The sequence below is a fragment of the Giraffa tippelskirchi genome, chromosome 6, assembly GCF_054371585.1.
Source record: "Giraffa tippelskirchi isolate mGirTip1 chromosome 6, T2T-mGirTip1v1.2.pri, whole genome shotgun sequence".
Taxonomy (NCBI): Eukaryota; Metazoa; Chordata; class Mammalia; order Artiodactyla; family Giraffidae; genus Giraffa; species Giraffa tippelskirchi.
Window position 1 is genome coordinate 175,437,243 of NC_137280.1, and position 24,368 is coordinate 175,461,610.

At 43.1% G+C, this 24,368-nt stretch overlaps 1 protein-coding gene and 1 long non-coding RNA gene across 6 annotated transcripts in view; one reads left to right on the top strand and one right to left on the bottom strand.

Annotated features, from left to right (window-relative positions):
* The window catches only part of EFNA5 (ephrin A5), a 288,894-nt gene that overhangs the window by 219,766 nt on the left and 44,760 nt on the right, over window positions 1-24,368 (bottom strand). For 3 of the 5 annotated variants that reach the window (XM_081505334.1, XM_081505335.1, XM_081505336.1), the window contains exon 1: window positions 7,303-7,620. The exons of the other annotated variants lie outside the window; for them this stretch is intronic. The gene's annotated coding sequence lies outside the window, so the exon portion shown is untranslated. Of the gene's footprint in view, window positions 1-7,302; window positions 7,621-24,368 lie in introns of those variants that run through there. 5 annotated transcript variants of the gene reach the window in all.
* On the top strand, window positions 8,690-12,418 carry LOC145511686 (uncharacterized). Its single transcript, XR_014058052.1, has 2 exons — window positions 8,690-9,177; window positions 9,416-12,418. It is a non-coding gene; the product is annotated as an uncharacterized LOC145511686 (long non-coding RNA).

The window sequence follows — 24,368 nt, forward strand, 5'->3', positions numbered from 1 at the left end:
CAGAAGGGAACTGAAGGCCAAGCTGACGAGACACGAATTGCAGGGGATCCCCCAGGGCTGTGGGAACAGACAGAACAGTGGCAGAGAGCGGAAATGTGGGCAACTGGAAGAGCGGGCAGTTAAGGGAAATGAATGTAAATTACATTTGGAGGATAATCAACAGGTGACGGGGTGTCAGAAGCCAGGGAGAGGGACTGTCGGCCTCTGACGAAGACTGCAACCTCCTACCCTGCTGGAGCCCAAAGGCCAACCATCAGCTGAAGGTAGTCAGCTCTTGTACTCAAAGTGTCTCCCTCTTAACACCCAAACCTGAAGTATGCTTACACCTGGTATTCCACCTTAAATTAGGACCCTACCACTCACAGAGCTGCAGACAGTCAAGAGGAGAGAAATGGCAGCAATCCAGATAGGGGGAGACCCAGAAGACTTAGAAAGAATAGAATCCCTTTGTCTACACGAGTGAGAGCTGAAAAATGTGACGTTCAAGCTCTTATTACCCTCAAACCCTGGATATGAGGCACTAAAGCAAGCAGTCTTCATGGAGTACGTGACGAACTTAGAGAACTCATTAACCCACCAGTGGTTCATGCTGAATCTAAAAGTGACTTCTAAAGAGGAGTTTAGAGTGTTTCATGGGAAGCGCATTCACAATGCATTATTTCTAGAAATAAGCACCACTAGTCTTATATTCCAGGGGAGGGAAGCTTTGTCCACAATCTTTTGGCCCTGTTGGCAAGCAAAGAAACTCATAATACAGTCCTACCTCTATCTCAGCTCTTAGGTCCACTGACAAGACCAACAATGGGGCAATCTCAAAGGAACAGAATGTAAACCTCAAAGCATACGCTGAGAGATGCACCAGGTAATTCACCACCAGTCTCTGCTCACCATGCGCTGGGCTCCACCATCTTCTCAGGACTGTAAGTGAACGCCATTCTGAAAAATCAACCTAAACAGGTCAAGGGTACAAATGTAAACAAGGTTAAGAAGTCTGTGTAATTCAATCTCAGGAGGCTGCAGAGTGACAGGAAAAACTTCTCAGCTGATTAAGAGGATACGGCAACGATCTCCTCTTTAAAGAGTTCATACCTTGTACACACAGACAGGACTGAGGGACACTGACGTCAAGAACATTTCCTAAGGGCGAGAGTGTGGATTGAGCCTGTCGTAGTCACTAGACACTGCCAGGTGCTCTAAGTTCTTTAACGCATGTTTTCACAGTTTCTCCTTTTACTTTTGACTAATACCTTTACTGATGTGGGGGTAACCTGGAGCCCTGAGAATGTGACTGCATGCTGACGACTCATCGAGACAACAAACTCTGCGTGCCAAAATACTCATTAAACACATCAGATGTTTTCTCAAAAAGCTATGTTTCTGGATGGAGGTAATTCACAGCTTTCCAGAAACTAATTATTTTTCCCTTTCTAGCCTTTATGCATGTATTTAAATTTTCCTTAATTTACTGAATACTTACAATGAGCATTACTCTGAATCCAACACTCCAGTTGATCTTGGGAAAGAGACGTGAGAGCTCACCAGAAGCAAAGAAGGAATGGGAATTTATGACCACTGGGGAATCGTGCGCTTTATTAATAGAATTCAAAGTAAAGACACGTTCAGGATGAGTAGCCATTTCAAAGTCTCCATTTAACACAGGAGTTAAATTGGGAAACTCGGCAGACACTCGTCCCTTGACTCTTGAACATCCAGCCTTTTATAAACTGTCTGTAAATCCTAATACTGTGAAGGGGCTAGGGGGCAGGGTCTGGGGCTTCAGTACATCTAAACAGGCCTGTTAATGTATGTGGGTGTGTAGTCCCAACAAATAACCATTCCAAGAAGGAAAAAAAAAAAGGCAAAGAGACTATTGGGTAAAGACAGAAATCAGAGCCTGTTAATTGCTTTTAGAAGGGAAAGTGGAATTGCTTGTTTGGGGGTGAAAATTTCATCAGCAAACATAGAACATCAGGAACAAAACAAAGGAGCTTTCAAGCAAAATGAACAGAACAAGGACAAAGCCCATGTGCTTTATGTGACAGGAAGGTAGGGGGTCAGACCCTCCGGGGCCCACCTCACGTCCCACAGGCTGGAGACAGGAGTAATAACCTGAGTTAATTACACGGAAATGCTTATCTGGACTCACCCTGAAATCCCCACACCGCTCCTAGGTTATGAAGGGAGGAAGGAAAGAAAAACCAATCTGGGATTCTGGAAGTCAAGCAAGTTCTCGGTGGTTTAAAAGTGGCAGAGGAGAAGAGAAACTATGAACAGGGAGCAAAAAAGAAAAGAAAAATACTAATTAGAGGCGCACAGTAACCAAAGGCTGTGGGCTTTGGGATCAAGAGCCCTAGACACTGGCAAGAGGCGGGAGAACCGGCCATCTGGGAAATATCATAAAAAGTCAGGCTAAACCTACAAGACCTCAAAGGCTCCGGAGCGCATTCCAGTATTACCAAAGAGTTCAATAACTGGTGTTCTTAATGAGGGTCCTGGTTCATTGAGAAAACTCACCATCCTCTACCGGCCCCGGCTGGTAATGACTGTGACATTTGAGAACCATTTGCAGTGAGAGCAGTTATAACTGTTTCATTGTTTAAAGGATTAAGCAGATTTAGGCCGAACTCCTCCTTTCTGAACACCCTAGACGGATTAGCTAGTAGAGGAAGGTTGTAGTTGAAGATGTATCAACGTGGAACATTATTCCTTTTAGTGGAACCGAACTCCCCCCCCCCCCCCCGACAACTCACCCTATTCCATTTTTAGCTTAGAAAGAAAAGAATACACAGAGTTAATTAGGATTCTTCCAACAAATATCATGGCAATGTTTATCCCTTCCGTTCACATAAATTCACAGGCTTTTCTAAGTGACAGGCTAAATCACTGTCTCTGTTACAGGAGGATTTACACGTAACACAGATTCGCAGGCCGTATCTTGGGAGAAGGACGGGCCCATTCTGCATGCAACGTATGAACCGATGGGAAAGGTGCCATTTCAGTCACTTTCTTCCATAAATTCCACTTCAATTCCACTTCAATGACTGCTGTGACTCACTTCCTAACCACTGGCCCCCAACAACCTCCAAAATATTCAATCACCAAATCTGTCGTGTTTCTGTGCAGGCGTCCCACGCTTCGGAATCTGCGTTTGTTAAGCGGAGAACCTGTAACAGCCCGAAACACACTACAGACACCATCCCTGGGTCCTGCCACTCTCCCCGTGAGGAGCTGTGACTTATATTAGCAAGTGAAAACTGGTAGGCATGAAATCTCTGTTACAAGAGCAAGCCAAAAGTGATAGCAGAAATTTACTTGGTATGTACAGTTTTCCAGAGCGATGGTTCCTGCTCATGGAACAAAGTGAGCTAATCTACTTTGCGGGAGACAATGACCTTATAAAGCAAACGGTGATAGGTTTATTCCTTACTTTACAAAAAGACTATCAGTTCTTTAGCAGAATCACCAGGACAAGGTGATTTTATAAGGACTAATTCAGGTACTCCTTTTTCAAGGTGAAGCACGCATATTTCTCACAGTGTAGAGGACACGAACCAGCAGTATTCTGCATATATGCAATAAAATTCAGATGACCAATAAATCTTGAATAAGACATTATTGGAGAGCTCAGTATCTCTGAGAGAACCGCTGTTCCCTGTCACTAACACTAATCTTAATTTTCTTTTTTTTTCAAACTGGACCGATTTCCCTTTTTAAAAGTCACCAGACAAAGACGTCGGCTGTGTGGCTTTCATGCCATGCTATCTCAGCAGCAATATGAAATACACAGGAGCTGGAAAGGAGAAACACAACGCTAGTTTCCGTGAAGGAAGTCACTTAATTCAGTATTCTTCCTGCCCTAGAAGCATCTGTCCTCAGCCTTACTCTATTAAGGAGAAAAAAACCAAAAAACATGGAGGAGGGAATAGAGACATGAATGAAACACACAAGAAAGAAATAATCTAGAAATTTTTAAAAATGAATACAATTAGTGCAAGTTGCAATCCGCCAGAACACAGATCTGTTTAAGTCCACACGCCTCACTGCCAGGCTTATTAAAATTGAGGAAGAGTATCAGGGGAAGGAGTTGGGCATGCCTGTGAATTTTTTAAACACCCTAGATGATTCCGATTGGTCATCCGAGGTCAAAGCCACGTATCTATTCAAATCACAGTAGTCCACTCACTGGTTCACAAGCTCCTTTATTTGGTCAACTAATTTCATGGAATGCTTCGTTGAGAGGTATTTTGATTGGCCCACTGGCCCCGAAATGGGTTCAGACTTTGTTCTAAATCTCTCACCATCTACAAATGGGTGTCTCCTTCTTGGTCACAGGCACCTGCCAACCAGCGACCTAATGATAGTGATCTAAACTAGCAGAACTAGTTAATTCTTCATGACTGCTTGCTTTTGCTCAAAGAGAGCCACGGGGCAGAGGGACAGCATTTCCACTGGGAGGAAAGCCATGTGGGACAAATTAGGTGCCGCTCTAAGATTTAAAAGCTGGTGGGGAACAGGGCTAACTGGAGGCAGCTGTTAGGATGTGGTTTCTGTGTTTATATTCTCCTTCCCCCCTAAAGCCTCTTATGGGTATTAGGCAGGAAAGCATGCATATGACCCTTTGGGGAGAACAGGCGCTCTTGACTGTACATGGGGCCGGAGACCATAACTCAGCATGTCTGAGACCCAAGTTACCTGCCAGGAGAAGGAGGCAAACTCTGGGAAACCTTTAGTTGATCTTTTTTTTTTTTTTTTTTTAATCTTCTTCTAACTAAATACAGCCATATAGTAGAAAACTGCACTGGTGGAAGATAGCAGTCACGATAAGGAAGAGACACCCTACAGGAACAATAAATCGGAGCTAACTGGAGATTTAAGACTGACCTACCAGTCTGCAAATGGTACTTCCTGTTGCTAATCTGACCTCTGCCCTCCTCTCCCCCAATTCCACCTTCAAACTCTCAACCCAGGATTTCAGCATGGCTCACTGCCAGCACCTTCCTCCTTTCTTGGGTGCAAAAGTGGTTCTGTTGATCCATACATATTTCAGGAGGCTCTGACTTTCAGCTTCAACTGAGAAGTAATGTCACATACTATTTAAAATAACACAGAGAATGTATTGTTCCTCCAAGCACCTCCCTTTCCCCTGCCTGCCCTGACCTCCCTTCCCTTCAATATTGTCCTCAATAAGGGGCTTTCTTTCCTCCGTGTTTGGCCAATATGGGAAACCAAGAGGAAGTGGGGGGAAGGGAAGGATTTCTGTTTCTCTTGGCACTGAATGAAATGGTTTTCCAGGGGAAAGCATATCGCTCCTATTTTAATAAAACTCCTGTATCCTATATAATATCACTCAGGTCGCTTCAAGGTGGGAAGGCGATCAGACACAGAGACACGAGCGGGAGGCTACGCTTATGAACAGTGAACGACACAGGCCGCAAGCTTCAGGTCCACACAGAGCCAGCCAGGCCTCTACCCAACGCTCCAGCCCCTCCACTGCAGCAAACCCAGTGCTGCCGCGTGTCCAAAAATAGCTGCTGCAACAACTTAAAGCAATGAAGTCACATTTTACTTAAAAATAAATCCTTTTACTTTTCCGAGCTCTAGAATTACCACTTGTGTCATAATGAACATCCATCGAAATGGACTCTTTCTGGCTCCCAGGACTGGCTTACACCTGAGCTTTAACGCAGTCAGAAGAACAGACTAGAACAGTGTTGGTCTTAACACTTAAAATCGCTTTGATCTTCCCACTGGGTGGTGAATGAGAAAATTAATCCCTTTGATTCACAAAGGAAAACTTTTATTCCTCCCTCCCTCTCATCCATCCCTCTATCCATCTTCCTGTTTTCTTTTTAATTGCTCTGGATACTTCAGCCCTGCTGCTCCATCCCATTCGGAGACACACACGTGCATGTGTAACACGTGCACACGTGGCCAGTAACGTGATGTGGCAGAATTTTTACCTGAACCACATACTGGCTATGAGTTTGGCCAGTTACATAATATCTTCAAAACTTTAGTTCTCCCCTTCCTTAAAATCAAGATGATAATCCCTTGCTCAGAGGGCTGGCAAGTCGTGGCCCAGCACAGCAAGAGGAGGCACTTTATAAAGATTACTTTCCACCGCTTCACCTCTCCTCAAGCCCAGTACACTAATATTCTTCAAATATCCACTTCACAGATCAATGAATAGGAAAAGGTATCTTCTGGGGGTTGCTGACGCTAGAGAAAGTCCCCAACTTTGTTTCCAGTGCCAGTTTTTCTTGTTTAAGCACTTCTTACCCTTCTTTCATAGATCTGTATTCTCATATCCTTAGTAAATTGATAATTGCTTTCCTTTTCTAATCTTGCATAAAGGTTAGGAGAGCCAATAGACTGTAACCACATTAAAAACAGATGCCAGTTTTAAACAAAACTATAAATATAGTTATCCTGTCATTAGCCTTGACTTTTAAAGCTGTGTCCGAAATGTTAAAAACTTCCTACAGCAGTGAAAAGCCAATACGAAAGTTTATGTCCTAAAAGAGATAGTCCACAAGTTCGAATAAAAACGTTTCTGAACTAGACTGCTAGGACTAACACCATATTTCAACACATTAGGAGGAGAAACGGAGGAGGCTTGTGATCTCCTCTGACCCCCAGGAGGGACGCACACTGGCACACACTTTAAAACAGTGAGCGGCTGACCCGCCCTCTTCTGGGGACACCACTGCACTCATTTCTTCTCCGTCTCCAAACATTTGCAGTCGAGTTGGAGCCCAGCTAATCGATATCTTAAAAAAACTGCTTTAAGACAAAACTGTCTATTTCACTTTCTGGTCATTTAATATACAAACTTTTAAAACTAATGATTTTTCCCCACCGTGGATTTCAGGTTTTACTAACCTATATTACAAAATAATAAAAAATAATCTGTTGTGGGAATTAAAACCAATACTCATCATGACGGAGACTGTGATACCTGGTAGCTGAACTTGCATCTTTTCAGCTGAAAATTCAAAAGTTTGCCTTCTTTTTCTTCACCTCTCAACAAAGTTTGTGCGGGGGAGGAGAAGGGCCAGGGCAGGGGCACAGGAGGGCAGAAAGTAAAATATAAATGAACCTTCCCTGTCAAAAAGGGGCCTCACCAGGCTTAGCACCAATGGCCCTTATCTAAGAACAGACTTAGAGCGGACAAGCCCACTCATCCCTGGACGCCCCGTCTCCCTAACAACTCCCCCATCACGGTCTCCCAAAGCCGCCACCTTCACACCGAGATGCAGATAAGCTGTCAGAGCCTGCAAGTCCAAGCCATCTACTACCCACCTGCTCACAAATTTCCCTGAGTTTTTGGTTTTTTTTTAATTCAGCACCGTAAGAGGAAAATGGCGTTCAGCGAAGCCAACGGGAACACGGACCCAGTTCTTGCCTCAAGAGGGCTGGCAGCGTGCACCTCAGCGCCGCAGCGGTTAATTCTGAGGCAGGGCTTGCAGTTGTGACGGAGAACTTCTGAAGCAAAGGCTTCAGAAGCGAAGCGTCTCATGCCGGCCTCCAGGTGTCTTGTCTGCGGCTCAGAAGACCTACCACTCGGCCCAGTCCTCAGACGGCTGGGCACCCCGCCCCCGGGTCTGGGACTCCCTCTGCGACCCTCTTGAGCAGCTGTGATTAGGGGACTCCATCGAGTCAATGACGCAACAAAACCAAGGCGGACCCCCAGCCCGCAGCCCGCGGCCTCCTCCGCGATGTCAGCGTCAGGCTGCGTGCACGGCAGGAAGACACCGCTCAGGCCCAGGCTCCCCTCCGCCCGCTGCAGACCTGCGTTCAGGTTACGCCGCGCAGGACGGTCTTCCGGCCTGGCTGTGCCAGCCGAACGTGCCCTCTGCAAAGCCTCCTCCTTGTCCCCCTCCTGCCTCTGTGCCCGACGGCCATGAGTAGGGGGGGTCCGGAGAGGGGGCTCCCTGGACAAGACACGGGGTCTCCGGGCCCGGCCAGGCCGGAGGGATGGGAAAGGAGGCGCCGCCAACCTCCCCCGGGGCGTCCCCCCGCTGCTGGGGGGACCCGGCCACGCTCCCACGGGCCCCTCACGTCCTCTGAGGGCAGCGGGGCCCGCCACGGCCACAGCACCGCTTTGTCTGCAGGCCTGCGGGCCCCCCGCGCCAGGCGCGGCTGATTGCAGAAGCTCAGCCAAGACTTCAGTCTGTCAGGGTCCACGCATCCAGCCAACAGCTAACTTAACTGGAACCTGGAAAGCTCTAGGCTTCTTAATGAACCCTGCTCGGTGCCTTCTATCCGGCCAGACACTGGCTAACTGGGCACCCAAAGCCTCCCGGCTTCCTCGCACAGGGAGTCCTGGGTGTGACAGGCCCCCTCTGACACACGGACGGCATGCGTTCAGTGCCCACCTGTATGCAGCTACGATAACTCACAAAAGAAAAAAAAAAAAGTCAAATAACCCAGTGGCTGTTTTAAGTAAGCGGGCATCTGGAAGGAGAGCAGTCTAATTAAAAGGGTGTCCCCTCTAAATGTCTAACAAAGGGTGCCTGGGTGCCACTGTTCCCACGGCGGGGTCCTTTTTTAACGCCAGCCTTCGGTATCCCGCAAAGGAGGGAAAACAATGCACATTTACTGTCGATAATTTGCATTCCTGTGATCAACAGGCGAAATCCGTCATCACGAAAATTACCCATAAAAGTGGTCATTAAAACTAACTGTCTGCCATGCCAGCCAGCCTGCCCGCCTCCCGTCTTCCCTGGCCTCCTTTGCTCTCTCTGCCCTGGTTATTAACATGAGTGGAAGCAGTAGTGGATCCACGTCGAAATGAGAGAGAACAATTCCTAAGCCGACAGAGGGTTTACAATGCGGCAAGCGCCCCAGATGCTGAGCCACGCCAAGCGGGGGACGCAACATCACCGCAGCCGGCCAGGGCCCCCGGCTGCGTGAGTGTGGACGCCTCACCTCCTGTCCACGGCGCCCCCAAGAGTGCTCCGCAGAGAGAACGGGCCCCTGCTGGAAGCAGCTCCCCCCGAATCGCCCTGCTTCCCGGAGCCACGCGCCTCCAAAGACTGCCTTCCACCCAGCGTCCCTCCAGCCACCCGGGGCCCTGCCGGCCGGCGATTCACACAGGACGCTGGAGCCGTGCCTCTTGAAAGGTCGCGATAACAAATCCAATTTAACGATTCTCAAAGGGAGGAAACCCAAAAGGTGGGAGCGTCTGCATAAGTGAAAAAAAAAAAAAGTATTATTGTTTTAATTTTATTCATCAACAAGATCAGCTCTCATTGAAGAAGCCAGCCTAGATAGCACTGTTCAACAGACTGGGGGGGGGGTGGGGGGTGGAATCGCAAGGTGGTGGGGGGCCGGGGGGGGAAGGGATGCCGCCTGTCCTTCAGAGTCGAACCCCGAGTTAGAGTCTCTTCCATTCTTTGCATCCTTGAAACAGGCGGATAGCAAGACGTTCAAAGGCACGCAAAGCAGCATGGTAGAGCCGCCTTCTTTCAAAGGGCTGGAGCCGCAACTGCAAGAGTTATTCAGGTCACAGAGAAATCACACTTCTTTATGCATCTATAAAGAACTCGGAGTTTTCCATTTTTATTAGCATTATCATAATACTGAAGGTTTTCAGGCATATCACGAGAGGAGCATTTACAGAGAAATGCTGAAGCAGACCGACCGCCTCCCGTTCTGAGCTTCCAAAGCCCGGCAGACATTTTGAAAAGCCTAATAAACACGTTCGGTGGCAGGATCGTGTTAGTTTACAGATACAGGCAGCCAAACACTTCATGGGAAGGAGCAGATGACCAGTTATTTGTGTTAGCTACGAAGCCCCACACTTTGTCTTTGTCTTTATGAGGCACATGTTTAGGGCCAACCCTCCATTTATAGAACTGTCATATTATCACTGAATCGTCACAAAAGCATCTTTTTTTAAATCCTTTCTTAAATTTTGCTCTTGACAAACGAGAATTGTCTTTTGATTTTTTTTTAATGCATGTGATGTCAAAGTCCCATGTTTCCGATATAAATTTCAGGAATGCTGGAAAATAAATGTGTCACCAACTGCTTCTTTTATTCATGTGTCTCCTGCCCTCCGCCTGGCACTCTTTGGGGCGGCCCTGATCTTCCCGTAGAGGCACCGAGGCTTTAGGCGCAGATTCAAAGGCGGGAGACCAAAAAGGTCAGAGAGCAAGCCCAGAATATTCCAGCGACGCAGGTTTCGATCTTTGCTATTTCAGTGTTGTTCCCGCTGAGCCTCGCGTGCCAAGAACACCACTGGCGCTGTTCAGAGACACTCATGATGACTCAATGGAGAATCAGGAGACCTGGGCACTTAGCTCTGCGCCTATTCCCGATGATATTCTGTCTCAACTCATCTGCATCCTCACAGAAACATGAAAGTGGGCGATGACAGATACGAAGCCCAGCATGAGCTGCCTGGCAGAGCTCTGCCTAGCAACACAGCTCTATCACTCCGCCACGCACACGAGGCCAGAGTCCCCAGGCAACCATAGTGACGCGGGAGCTGAGCCGGAGCCACCATCGTTTAAGGAGAAGGCTGCAAAAATCCCAGCGCGGAAGACAATGCTTGAAGCAGTCTTATACTCAACCCGGAAGTACAAATGCAGCGTTACTAGATCTCTTAACCCACGATGAAGCAAATACTGAGTCAGTGGATGCTTTTGTTGCTATGTAAAATCACACGCTACCTGCAAAAATCTAAGGTTGTAATCATTTCACAGAAGACGACATAAAACGATTTGCTCACGTCTTGACTTAAGCTTGGCCCTGAGTGCAGCAAAAGGGGGCTGAGCGTTCAAATTTCGTAAGCAAGTACACTGTATTTCCTTTATTCTGTTTCACTGATAGGCATGTGTGTCCAGAAGATTTAATTTTTCTCTTAGTTTTTTTTTTCTGTAAGAATTCTGGGTTCTAACTGCAGATATATGAATAGGAAAGACACAGCATGAGCTTGCTCTCTCTTTACAGAGAGAATATGGGTTTGGGCTGCTGTAGTCACACTGAGTTTGCATCAGTTCCGAAGGTAAATATTGGTGAGTGAGCAAGACGGGCATTTTTTAGCCTTGGAAAGGAATTAAACCAGTTAGTTTAATGCAGCCTAAACCCACATCCTTGACCTAAATTAGTAACAAAAAGCACTGTAGTAGCAACCAAGGAATGAATGAATGGGCAAGGAGCAGTTATTTCAAATCATTTTCTCTGCCAGAATTCATTTAAAGAAACTGAATGGGTAACTGCTTCCAAACCCAGTGATGCAACAATTCTGACAACATTCCAACCTGACCTTAGCAGAGGACAGGAAGTGAGGGGTTGGGGATGATTAACAGATGGATATCCTTCAGATGTTCCCATTCTTCTCAGAAATTAACACAGAATTTTAACGTAAAATTTACACATATCAAATATCATCATTCAGTAGAGAACCTCAAGTTAGTTTTTGCTATGGCATATGTTATATATAAACACCTACGTGAAAATTATTTCAGGTTCCTAGACTAGAACTATGTTTCTCTTATTCATTTCCTATAGTTCTGAGTAAGTAAATTGCACTAATAAACATGAAACTTGATTAATCATAACTTCCATGATATGTATAATGAGTTATAACAACATAATGAAATTGTACAGAATCAGGAAAATACATGAATCATTGAGGAATGCCTAATAAGGCCATCTTAACTATGACACTCTGGACTCTTACAGCCAGGAAAGCCTGCGTGTTTTAGAACACAGAATCATCAATAGCCCAAGCAAGCGAAAAATCGGCCCAGAAAGTGAACACTGTCTTTTCAAAATAGAATTTGAAATACTGTTTTAAAAAATAAAAGCTCATTCAAAATATTTACCTTGATTGGCCCCCAAACCTAACTGGTAACCGTTGAGGTCCACATGGAATTAGTACTAACAGTTAGCAAGGAGAGCGCGCTCTTTGTTTAATCAGGATATAGATGCAAGGAGAAGGGCTCACGGCAACACACAGTGACGATCTGGAACAAAGCTGTGAGCAGCTCTCCAACATAAAGGCCTCAGTCGTGATATTCCCGTCAGCCACTTTATTAATACGGGGGAAGCCTACTTAATGAACTGCCGAGAGCCAAAGAGAGCCACTCTGAGAATACATCTTGTGTTTACCAGACTGTAAAATCTGCACTAAGATCCCAGAATCCTCTTAGATGAATGAAAGTTAAAGGAAATAACCTTCTAGATATACAAACCCAGTAGCAAAACAGGGAATAAAACAAATTGTTTCCAAATAAAATTTCTGAAAGACTCACTGCTTTGGCAAAAGCCACAGAATTTGCTTCCTCATCTAGAAACAGTTATAAAGTAACACAAACAACTAAAGATAATTTCCTAAAAGACTTGAAACCCTATAACTTTAACCATTTTCTTTTGCAATAAAAAAAATAAGAAAGATGAAGGTAAACCTTGGGAAAGTCTGTGATTTTGTTTCTTTCATTAACTCAGCAATATAAACTTGAATTATATCACTAAGTTTATTTGCTAGTTACTCATTTCTAAGTGTCTTACACTAATAAAAATAAAATATCAAGTGTTTTATAAAAGTAACAGGCCTGGAAAAATTGCTGAGGGTATCTTTTTTAATATCATGTAAGTTTCTTTTTATTTTCATGCCTTTGGGGATGAAGAAATGACATTCAAGTTATTAACTATAATGTGACCAGTGTAATTACTACCACAAAATTAAAATAAACATAATCTTCAAGATGGTTCAAGTTTCCTAAAAAGAAAGAAAGCACTGAAAATCCGCTATAAATTGGTGATTGGATGGCAGAGTATGACCCTTGCTGTATGAACTTCTGTTCTCTATTTCTTCCTGACAGATCGCACTTCTACAGTGAAATAAATTAAAAACAATTTTCAACTGATTGATAGCTTTTTAAACACAGTGTACCTTGAAGGAAATCATTTACATAAAGTATTTCGAGAGTTACATTGCTAAGTTGAAAATCAAAGTAATGACCCCAATAAGAGATTCCTGAATCACTAAGTAATTTCAAATAAATGAAAAGAGAATGAAAGGCATTTTTCTCACTGGATGATAGACTCCTGATTAAATCTTCTTCTGACACTAAAGTAGGCCTCGTCGTTCTAACAACTCTTCATTTCAACTAAGGTCATCGTGAAAAGCATGATTATCAAATAAACCCAATCAGAAAAGACCTCAAAAACTTTCAGGGCCTCCAGTTCCTTAAGATTCCTAGGCATCCTGATTGACAGTCTTGTAAAACATAAGGGTAATTAAACTGACATGAAAATCATTACCCTGGATAAATCCTAAGAGCAGTTTATCTAACCTTTTGATCCTTAGAGAACGCATAGTCGCCCCAGCACCTGTTCCTAGACACCATCCTATGACCTTCATAAAAAGATTAACACCCAACTCTCACACCCTGAATAGTTTACACACATAATCCACGACCCCCACAGTATCGTGGTGGCACTAATTACACAGATAATGCTTCCTGCTGGAACTGGTTCATGGCAACTTCAGTCTCCTCCCTAGGCATGATGTAGAATGGGGTGGGACTTCCAGAAGGAAACTTTGCTCTGGTGAAATGAAATAAAACTGTATTTTTAAGCTATGAAACACTGAATAGTTAGCATATTCACTTGGTGTTGACAGTATTCAAATTTCAAGTGGTTTCATAAAATCAGGCGATGTTTTAAAGACTCTTAAATCATATACAAATTATTATCTAATGTAAAATCTGTAATTATTTTTAAATTGCCACTGAAATGTACTTGTAAAAATAAATAAGCTAGTCATACATGAAAACTCTTAGCTTTCACTGGCTTCCTCCCAGGCAGTAAGGTGCACAGAACATTTATCATGTGTCCATTTATAATTCTGCCTTATTTTGAAGGCAACACACATACGATCTTCGAGCATCTGCAGCTGATTCTAGATAAGGGTCTTTTCTCCAGTAAAGACCAGTGGTTATTTCAGCTTTCAGGAGAGCCAGGCAGATACACTGAATTTCCTGTGAGGTTCCAATTGGACAAATATTCTCTCTCAAAAATCCAATAGCAAAAAACCTGTTGAATATTTGTATGACATTAAATCAGGAAAGGTAAAAAGCCCAGGGGTATGATCAACAAGTCTTATCCAGAAGTTATAACATTATGAACAGTATATTTAAATGTTTAAACAACTCTTTAACTTTTTAAAATGAGTGATACAAACAAAAGCTCTATGTGGAGAGACAGCTCAGATTTTATTGCTGTTTTCTTTTTCTACACAGGATTTCACTTTATCTTGTTCTACTTTGAATGAAAACAAATTATTCAGGAGTCACAACGTTTTGATGTTAGAAAATACCTATGTCGACCATTCAAAAAAAAAAAGTATTTACTAGATTTTCATGCAAAATGCATAGAGAAAACTGGCCAAGTCCTGCTTTCTAAAACATATTGCCACTAACCTCTCTTTCTTCCACTTTAAAAAAGAAATCTTTAAAATGACAAAGTGATCTCAAATCTTAAGGGGCACCTGACTGACTTGTCAGGCTAAAGTGGCATATTAACTACACTCATTGTGGTGCCATTGGAGCCTCAGTTTTTATCATTTTGATATCCCCTCCAGGGCTTCAATCTTCTCTCTTGGAGCTCAATCATGCTCTGTTCGTACATGAGGATGCAAGAGGATTTCTATTTAAAAATACATTGGCGGGGGGGGGGGAGGTGTCAGGCACTACTGATTGAGAAGGCATTCCGTGATGATCCCTATTTTCAGCTAAAATGCGCACTTACGGTCTTGGATTTAACACCCCTGCCTTTGCAGTCAGACAGTCATTTAGCTGGAGTCAATCAAGTGTGTGATTAGAAATAATAACTCACAAGCAATGAATTCAAAAAGATTAGATCTCTGCCGAAATGCACAAGTACAGCGCCCTATCACGCATCCTTTCCTCTCTGGTTTCTAGAGAGCAGACCAAAAAAAAAAAGAAAAAAATTTTTAGCACCCTAAAATCTGGCTTCTCTTAAAATCTGACTAATGACTTTTCTACTCCATGATCCGAAACCTCAATCACTTGGAGATACAACCAGCACAGATCAGGGTGTCTCTTCCGTCTTTTCTTTTTCCCAGTTATGCCAAGAGCCACACACTGAACGGGTCAGAAACTAGACACGCTTGTATCTTATTTATGTAGAACAGAGAGAGAGCATGGCGAAAACCCAAGGATGGTTAATTTCCGAAACAAAAGAAAATCACTTTTAAAATTGGTCTTCAAATTACGTATCACTTCCGAATCTAATATTTTATTTAACTAAGGGGTTAAAGAGGTAATCAGAGAAACTATGTTTAGATTTAATAAGCATGATATTGAAACCAATAACCCAAGTTCAATCAAGTCGTCCCATGTCGAACCTTTGATTAAGTCAAAAGGATTTAATTTCACTGAGAAAGTTTGGAGAATTAAAGTGAATTATAAGATTTTATATTATGTGGTGCTTTGTCTTTAATCAGAGCGCATATAACTCATAGTCAACAACTTTAATAGTGGGGATAATGATTTCAAATGGGCAGAGATTGACAGAAATGATGAATATTTTGCTTAGAATATAATACAGAGTGGATGGGTTGATGTGCCTCCCCAGCTATGCTTGGAGTAGGCTGTTCCACCGCAGCACACACTCATGACACTGACATAATTCATACAAATGAGGAGAGCAGAGAGCAGCCTGGGATTTGACAGATTTCTGCAGATAACTCCCAAGGCTGAACAAATCACATGTGGGTAACTGAGAGCTGATGCAGTGTGGGGGATATATATGTCCACAAGCATGCTCTTAAAAAAATTTAAAAAAGTCAAAAAGCTCCTCTGTTTCTATATGTTAATTTAAAAAAAAAAAAAGGAAGAACAAGCCTTGTTTCAGTTGCTAATAGAAAGTATTGCACCAATGAAGAAATACCTTAACATGTGGAGCAGTTATTTGCACCAATACGAGCTCCTTGCCATCAAGATCCACTATATTCATCTCAAGTCATGGTCTTTAGAAAGTGCCACTAAGAAACTTAAAGGAGCCAATGCTTTTTATTCAACAAGCACACTTTAGATTTTTTTAAAAAAATCCAATTATTCATTTGGATGACTTTGGGTACTTTTGACTACATTTGAGAATAGTCAGATGTCACACTTTCATTCTCTTTCAGGAGACAATTAGGGGATCAATTTTTACCCCTCTCCCTGTCTTCACATCCAAGGACAGTGGGCACATCAGTGGTCTTGTACATGAAACTCTGACCTGAATTACTGTACTTTCACGAGCCAAATTGAAAGGCTTTTCATCTTTCCAGCTTTAACCCAGGGAAAAGTAACCCTGACTGAGCTGATGTGGCTGCCTCCTACCCTACCTTACCATTACATTTGAATCCGTAGGAAAGTGACCATCTGTCTCTCACATGCACACACCTACACACAATCTGCAAATATATGAGAAAATGGAGCTGGAGCAGCTCAGGTTCCATTCAAGACACATTCATCTACTACTAACCAGATGCTGATACTGTACCAGAAACTGGGACAGGTTAAAATCACTAAAATAGGTTTTTGCTCTAGGGAGTTTACCGCCTAATCTGAGAAGCAGGCTGAGTCACCTCCAGCAACATCACCGCCACACTATACTCACAACCTCCCCAGCTACTGTCTGCAACTTTAGATCTTACAGGGCTGCCCTGGTAGCTCAGCTGGTAAAGAATTCACCTGCAATGCAGGAGACCCTGGTTCGATTCCTGGCTTGGGAAGATCCGCTGGAGAAGGGATAGGCTACCCACTCCAGTGTTCTTGGGCTTCCCTGGTGGCTCAGATGGTAAAGAATCCACCTGCAGTGCAGGAGACCAGGGTTCAATCCCTGGGTTGGGAAGATCCTCTGGAGAAGGGAAAGGCTACCCACTCCAGTATTCTGGCCTGGAGAGTTCCATGGACTGTCCATGGGGTCGCAAAGAGTCGGACACGACTGAGCAACGTTCACTTTCACTTTTAGATCTTACAATAACCGTAGGCAAAAGAAGTAAACAGAAAGAAACAAAAAGTCTCATACTGAAAGGTAAGTTTGTCCCAAAGAGTCTGCATTTGTTCAAAAGCATAGAAGAACTGAAAACCGCTGGTAGCTCAGCTGGTAAAGAATCCACCTGCAGTGCAGGAGACGCACCTTCGATCTCTGAGTCGGGAAGATCCCCTGGAGGAGGAAACAGCACCCTACTCCAGTGTTCTTGCCTGGGAAACCCCATGGACAGAAGAGCCTGGCAGGCTACAGTCCATGGGGTCACAGAGAGTTGGACATGATGGAGCAACTAAACCAGCAGCACCACCATTAAAGTAAGTACCATTCTTCTTCCCTACCTTCTACAGAAGAACAGTGAGATTTTAAGGCAGGAATGTGCACTGCAGAGAAATTCAAACAGAAGTGAAACAAGTTACAGCTTAATTTTTTTTTCCCAAAGAGAAAGATACCCACTTAAAATAAGAGAATATGTTAAATATTTAGATTAAGATGCGTGCATTTGAGGACGCACAAGTGTATCCCTAGCACACCATCTACAATCCTCCATTCAGTCACCACACAGGGATTTACTGAGCTCTGGCCATTGCCAAGCCCATTCCGGGCACAGTGTCCTTTTGTGAATAATATATTGTTATATTAGGAAACTCAAAGATTTCCTAAATTAGTCCTTCCAGCAATACTCCTCTGCCTCTTTTGAACAGGCAAGGCCACAGACGAAAACTGTGAAGTTTTCGGTGCTAATTCGTTGATAAAATCTTGATGCATTTCAGTAACTCTCTGTCGGTATGGAAGTGTGTGAGCGTGAAATTCATTTTCAACAAAATTCATTATATGAACTTGTGACATTCTCACGGAGGTTTTTTTTTTCCCCGTCCATTTCCAAACACTAATTGACAGCACTTGAAAACAGTGATTCAGCTTCCGCATGTCATATGATTCCCAGGCACTGTAGCCATATTCCTCAGGCCAGCCGACTGACAAATCAAAAGATAAGAAGTACCTCTCAGCTTGAATCAACTGAAATGTGTCAGAAAATGCATTTGGCATGATCTTCAGAAATGTCAGGTTTGGCGATGACAGGATAGTCAGAGTCTTCCTGACAGATTCAGCACACCAAAGTTTCAGAGTCCACGTTAGGAGGAAGAAGGAAAAACACACTTTGGTCTGCTGTTTCGGAGAAAACGACTACAGACGACAAGAGGAAATGCCTGACAAGCCACTTCAGTCTCTGACAAAGACGTTATAAAATGCCTGACTGCCTAATTAACGAAACATATAACTTATGGCCACTAAGATGAAAGTGATTAAAGTATCTTTCAGCATTTCTGCTTATGAAAACCATCCTAGCCGGTCCTCAAGGGAAATGCTCAACTTCTTTTCTCTTCATTGTCCCACCAAGTCTCGCACCAACTGGGTGCATGCATGAGTGTGTGTCAAATGTTTAATGAGTCAACGGCAGCAAGCAAAAATGTTGAGACACCAAGACTTAGCTGAATATATTACATGACATGCCTCTACTGGAACTTGCATATCATCTTACCTTGCCATGCCTTTGCCTTGGCAAATTCCAAAAAAAAACATAACGGGCAAGTTGGAAAATTCTAATCTACATCAGGCTCCTTTCTGATTTCTCTGTGAGCTGGAATTTCCTCTATTTTTCATCACCACCATCTACACCCCAGATACACACATGCAATCATATTCTACACAAAGAAGGAACAGCTTAATCAGTTCTCCAAAAGGCACTACCCAGAGCCAAGACCTATTTTTCTACCTCTGGCTACAGAATTCTGACTTCTCCAATTCCCCATTTGTACATAGATCTCCGAAAGAAATCAGCCCGAGGGCACTACTGGTGTAGACGTCTGCGGGAGCACAGCACTCTGACAGTCGCAAACCCCACTGAGCATCTCGGCTAGGAGGTGCAGGCTGCCTTATTCAGACACGTTCCCTCCATGTAATCCAACAACTCCAGCCCTGTCAACCCTCATCTGATTTTCATTTATAAATGAAGTTGCACAAATCTGCAACAATAAAGAATATTGACACAATCTTTGTTAACACTTGGCATCTCTCATTTTCTAAAAAACAAAAACAAGATCCCCATATTCGGGCAACTTCTAAATGCGCTGGCCACATTTCATTTACTTTCGCCACCAATTCAGCAACAATCTGTCAATATTTGTGCCGTAAATTACCAAATACTCTGAGTTACTTCTTTTAAACTGATCATGCATTTATATGTGAAATGCATGCATGTTGAAAGTTTAAAATCGTTGCTTTATTGCCTAAATCTATATATACTGTCTCCCAAATTAGATGTATTAGTCAATTAAAGGAAATGCTTAAAAAATACATAGTCTGACTTAATATGGGTCCTGTATGTTTAGCATGGCTTTGTGATATTTTCTTTTTCCAAGGAGCAGAGTCAAATGTACTTTTTTCACTATATTGGGCAAATGTTACATAATGTACTTTAAGATACTGCCGCAAAAGGCTTTTATTTCATCATATTCCAAGAATTAGTCATTTTAGGATACGTATTCTTCAGTAAGTATGTATGAAGCATGAACTATGTACCCACTACCATACTTAATGGAAGGAAACAGAGTTCAGGAGGAAAATTCCCGCTAATAACATATACAAGCAAAAAAAAAAAAAAAAGAAAGGGAAGAAGAGAGGGAAGAAGGAAAGAGAAAGGCAAATAATGACAATGTAAAATAATTAGTACACTAATAGTTTTGTGTGCAAAACTCTGGGTACATAGAAGCAAGAATAATTAATGTGGCCTGAGAACTGAAGAGTGAACATGAACAAGCGAGGCAGAAAAGAGGGGTAAGAACGTTTCAGATGTGGCTCACCAGACCTGTGCAAAGAGGCAAGGAAGCGTGGAACTGGAAAGTCAAAGTGTGAAAGTGAAAGTCACTCAGTTGTGTCCGACTCCTTGCAACCCCATGGTCTATACAGTCCATGGGATTCTCCATACTGGAATGGGCAGCCTTTCCCTTCTCCAGGGGATCTTCCCAATGCAGGGATCAAACCCAGGTCTCCCGCATTGCAGGCGGATTCTTTACCAGCTGAACTACAATGGAGCTTGAAGGGAAGGTAATTCGGTACAACTAGAAAACAGTGCATGATGGGAGGGCAGTGGTAAAGATTAATATGAGAAAGGGGGCCCAGAAGATAAAGAGACATCCTCGGGGAAGTGTGGACCAATCAAAGGTTTTTAGGCAAAAGAAAGGTGTGGTCCTCCATACTCACAGCAGCAGTATTAACGACAGCCAAGATAAGGAAACTGCCTATGTGTCTATCTATGGATGAATGAAAACAGACAACATGGAATGTTTATGTATATATGTGTATCTACTTGTCTATCTATCTGTCTATCTCTCTCTCTACAATGGGATATTAGAGAGTCATAAAAAAGAAGGAAATCTTGCCATTTGCAAGAACATGAATGGACCTTGAGGGCATGAGGCTAAGTGAAATAAATCAGACAGAGGAAGACAAGTACCATATAATCTCACTTATACGTGGGATCGAAAGGGAAAAAAAAAAGAAAAATGAGCTCATGAGACTTAGTGTTTGCCAGAGGCAAAAAGTAAGCAAAATGGGTGAAGGTGATCAAAAGGAATAAGCTTCCAGTAATAAGATAAGAAAGTCCAGGGGGTGTAAGGTACAACATGATGATTGCAGTCAGCAGTACCGTATTGTATATTTGAAAGTTGCTAAGAGAGTAAATTTTAAAAGTTCTTATCACAAGGAAAAAAATGTGTAATTATGTATGGTGACAAAATGTTAACTAGACTTACTTTAGGGATCATTTTGCAATATATATAAAATCTAATCATTATGTTATACACCCGAAACTGATACAATGTTGTATGCCAATGGTATCTCAATAAAACACACGGGAAAAACCATAACAAAAAAGAAACCCAAAACAGAAACAAAAAGATATGATCACATTCGTGGTTTTGAAAGGTAACCAGACAAGTTAGCCAGATAGGCCTCGCAGAAGATACCCTCAGCAGAAAAATCTAGCAGCAAATGGATTGGGGGCGGAGTAAGGACAGACAGCAAGAAGCTACCAAGAGGGTCCCAGGTCGGGAGATGAGGTTCAGGGCTCAGCCAGCTTCTGCTTCCAGCCTCTGGGCCCCTGACCAGGGTCTGTGGCCCAGGAAGCAGGGTGGGCCACTCATTACCAGGAGGAGACCACTCATCACATGAGGGATGAGTGCCATGTTCAAGATCAAGAGAAACAGCAGTGCCACAACTTCCTGTTTTAATCTTCTCAACCAAGAGAATCCAACTACATGTGGCCTGGTGCAGGTCCAGTCAACAGAATTGGATAACAGGTTATATGCCTGAAGCCAAAGAGCATAAAGGTCTAGGCAAGTGTTTTGGAGTTGGCAGGACCAGACATGTCCCGGATGCACATCTCTGAGCTGCCTGGCAGTGAGGGACTCGCTTTTTCCCTCTGTTTTCTCATCTGTCAAATTGGACTAACACCTAGTTCATTGGTTTGTTACGAGAATTAAATGAGGACTAAGCTAAAAATTGGAGAAGGCAATGGCACCCCACTCCAGTACTCTTGCCTGGAAAATCCCACGGATGGAGGAGCCTGGTGGGCTGCAGTCCAGGGAGTCGCTAAGAGTCGGACATGACTGAGCGACTTCACTTTCACTTTTCCCTTTCGTGCACTGGAGAAGGAAATGGCAACCCACTCCAGTATTCTTGCCTGGAGAATCCCAGGGACGGCGGAGCCTGGTGGGCTGCTGTCTACGGGGTCGCACAGAGTCGGACACGACTGAAGCGACTTAGCAGCAGCAGCAAGCTAAAAATCATCACCATCATTATTAAATGAGGAAGAAGCAAGAGCAGGAGGTCACAGATGCAATTTGGGTAGATTCGGGTTGGTATTAACAGAGAAGGAAGAACAAGTTAATGTGAATTTGGTTTTAGATGAGCTATTTTTAGATTGAAGCGAGTTTGGTGCTGGAGATTAGAGGTATTTAGATAGGAGATAATACCCTCCTCCTGTACTTGATATCCTTTGAGACTCAGTTTCCAAAACTTCTCACCAATCCCTGTATCTCTCAATTTTTACCTGAATGCATGACTTTCTGGAAAAAGAAAAAAAGACACTTCATTTTACATTGTAGGTAATTAAGTGATGACACTTGTGACACAGCATAAGTGTACGTACAGGACTCCTTAGAGGAGGCTAACATGCTCCTCCTCATTCTTCTTTTGGCCTGGTACCTAGGAAGTAAATCTGATGGCTGAAGCTTTAGCAACTACTGTGAACCATGAGGACACAGGCCACATTCTAAGCAATGGCCAGGGTTCTTAACAACTTAGCTTCACCCATTGGCTGCACAGAATCACTTCGGTAATTTTGTGGGTTTTTATTTTGTTTTGTTTTTCTTCCTTCCCTTTTTTTTTTTTTTAATATCCATACCTCGCCCTCAAATATCTTGATTTTAATTAACTGAGTTGAGACCAACACATGGTATTTGGGTAGGGGTATTAAAAGCTCCCCAGGTGATTAAACATGTGAAGCAAGAGTTTACAAACCAGTGATTTAACCACATTGTCTCTTTACATTATGCGGTATCATAGTCCATCAAGACTTCTGTGAAAATGGTATAAGTAAATTAAGAATACAAACTACTATGTATAAAATAACTCAGCTACAAGGATATAGTATACATCCCAGGGAAACACAGTCATTAGTTTATTATAACTTTAAACGGAGTATAATCTATAAAAAATATTAAATCACTATGTTGTACACCTGAAACTAATATCACAAATCAACTATACATAATTTTTTTTAAATAGCATAACTAACATAAAACAATAACAACAGCTACCACTTTTTGAGTATTCCATTATGTCGTCATGTAGTTTTCTTGGAAATCATTTCATATACATTTTATAGCTTAAGCCCCATAACAACATTGTGAGGTTAATAGCATCATTTCATGTTTATTTCCTGGACACTGAGGTGTATTGAGTTTGAGTAACTGACATAAGAGTCCCATAGGTTAGTACACAAGCCCAGAACCGACTAAGTCCAGGGCCACTCTTCTAACCACCACAAGGCACTGCCTCTCTCCAGGTGAGTTTTACGAGCTTCCACTTCATCTAGGGGTACCAGTGAAGGTGCTCATCTAGGGGTACCAGTGCTCATCTAGGGGTACCAGTGCTCATCTAGGGGTACCAGTGAAGGTGCTCATCTAGGGGTACCAGTGCTCATCTAGGGGTACCAGTGAAGGTGCTCATCTAGGGGTACCAGTGCTCATCTAGGGGTACCAGTGAAGGTGCTCATGAGCACTGAGATTGTGGCCAGGAAGGAGTAGGAATAGAATAATGCTGATACTCAGGATCCACCACCTCTGAATAACCAGGAGTGAACCTAGCTTCTCCAGCCCTAGGAGTTTTTCAACAGTGGACCTAATGGGAAGTCACTTGCCTTTAGCCACTATGTAGATGTACTCAACAAAGGTTTACATTTGTTTCCAGTTAAACTTCTCTCTGCTCTAGATCCAGAAATGTAGCAACTTCTGATTAAATCAAATGAATCAAGGCAAATTGGAAGTGGTCAAACAGGAGATGGCAAGAGTGAACATGGACATTCTAGGAATCAGTGAACTAAGATGGACTGGAATGGGTGAATTTAACTCAGATGACCATTATATCTACTACTGTGGGCTGGAATCCCTTAGAAGAAATGGAGTAGCCATCATGGTCAACAAAACAGTCCAAAATGCAGTAATTGGATGCAATCTCAAAAACGACAGAATGATCTCTGTTCGTTTCCAAGGCAAACCATTCAATATCACGGTAATCCAAGTCTATGCCCCGAACAGTAACGATGAAGAAGTGGAAGTTGAACAGTTCTATGAAGACCTACAAAACCTTTTAGAACTAACACCCAAAAAAGATGTACTTTTCATTATAGGAGACTGGAATGCAAAAGTAGGAAGTCAGGAAACACCTGGAGTAACAGGCAAATTTGGCCTTGGAGTACAGAATGAAGCCAGGCAAAGGCTAATAGGGTTTTGCCAAGAGAACGCACTGGTCATAGCAAACACCCTCTTCCAACAACACAAGAGAAGACTCTACACATGGACACGACCAGATGGTCAACACCAAAATCAGATTGATTATATTCTTTGCAGCCAAAGATGGAGAAGCTCTATACAGTCAGCAAAAACAAGACCAGGAGCAGACTGTGGCTCAGATCATGAGCTCCTTGTTGCCAAATTCAGACTTAAATTGAAGACAGTAGGGAAAACCACTAGACCATTCAGGTATGATCTAAATCAAATCCCTTA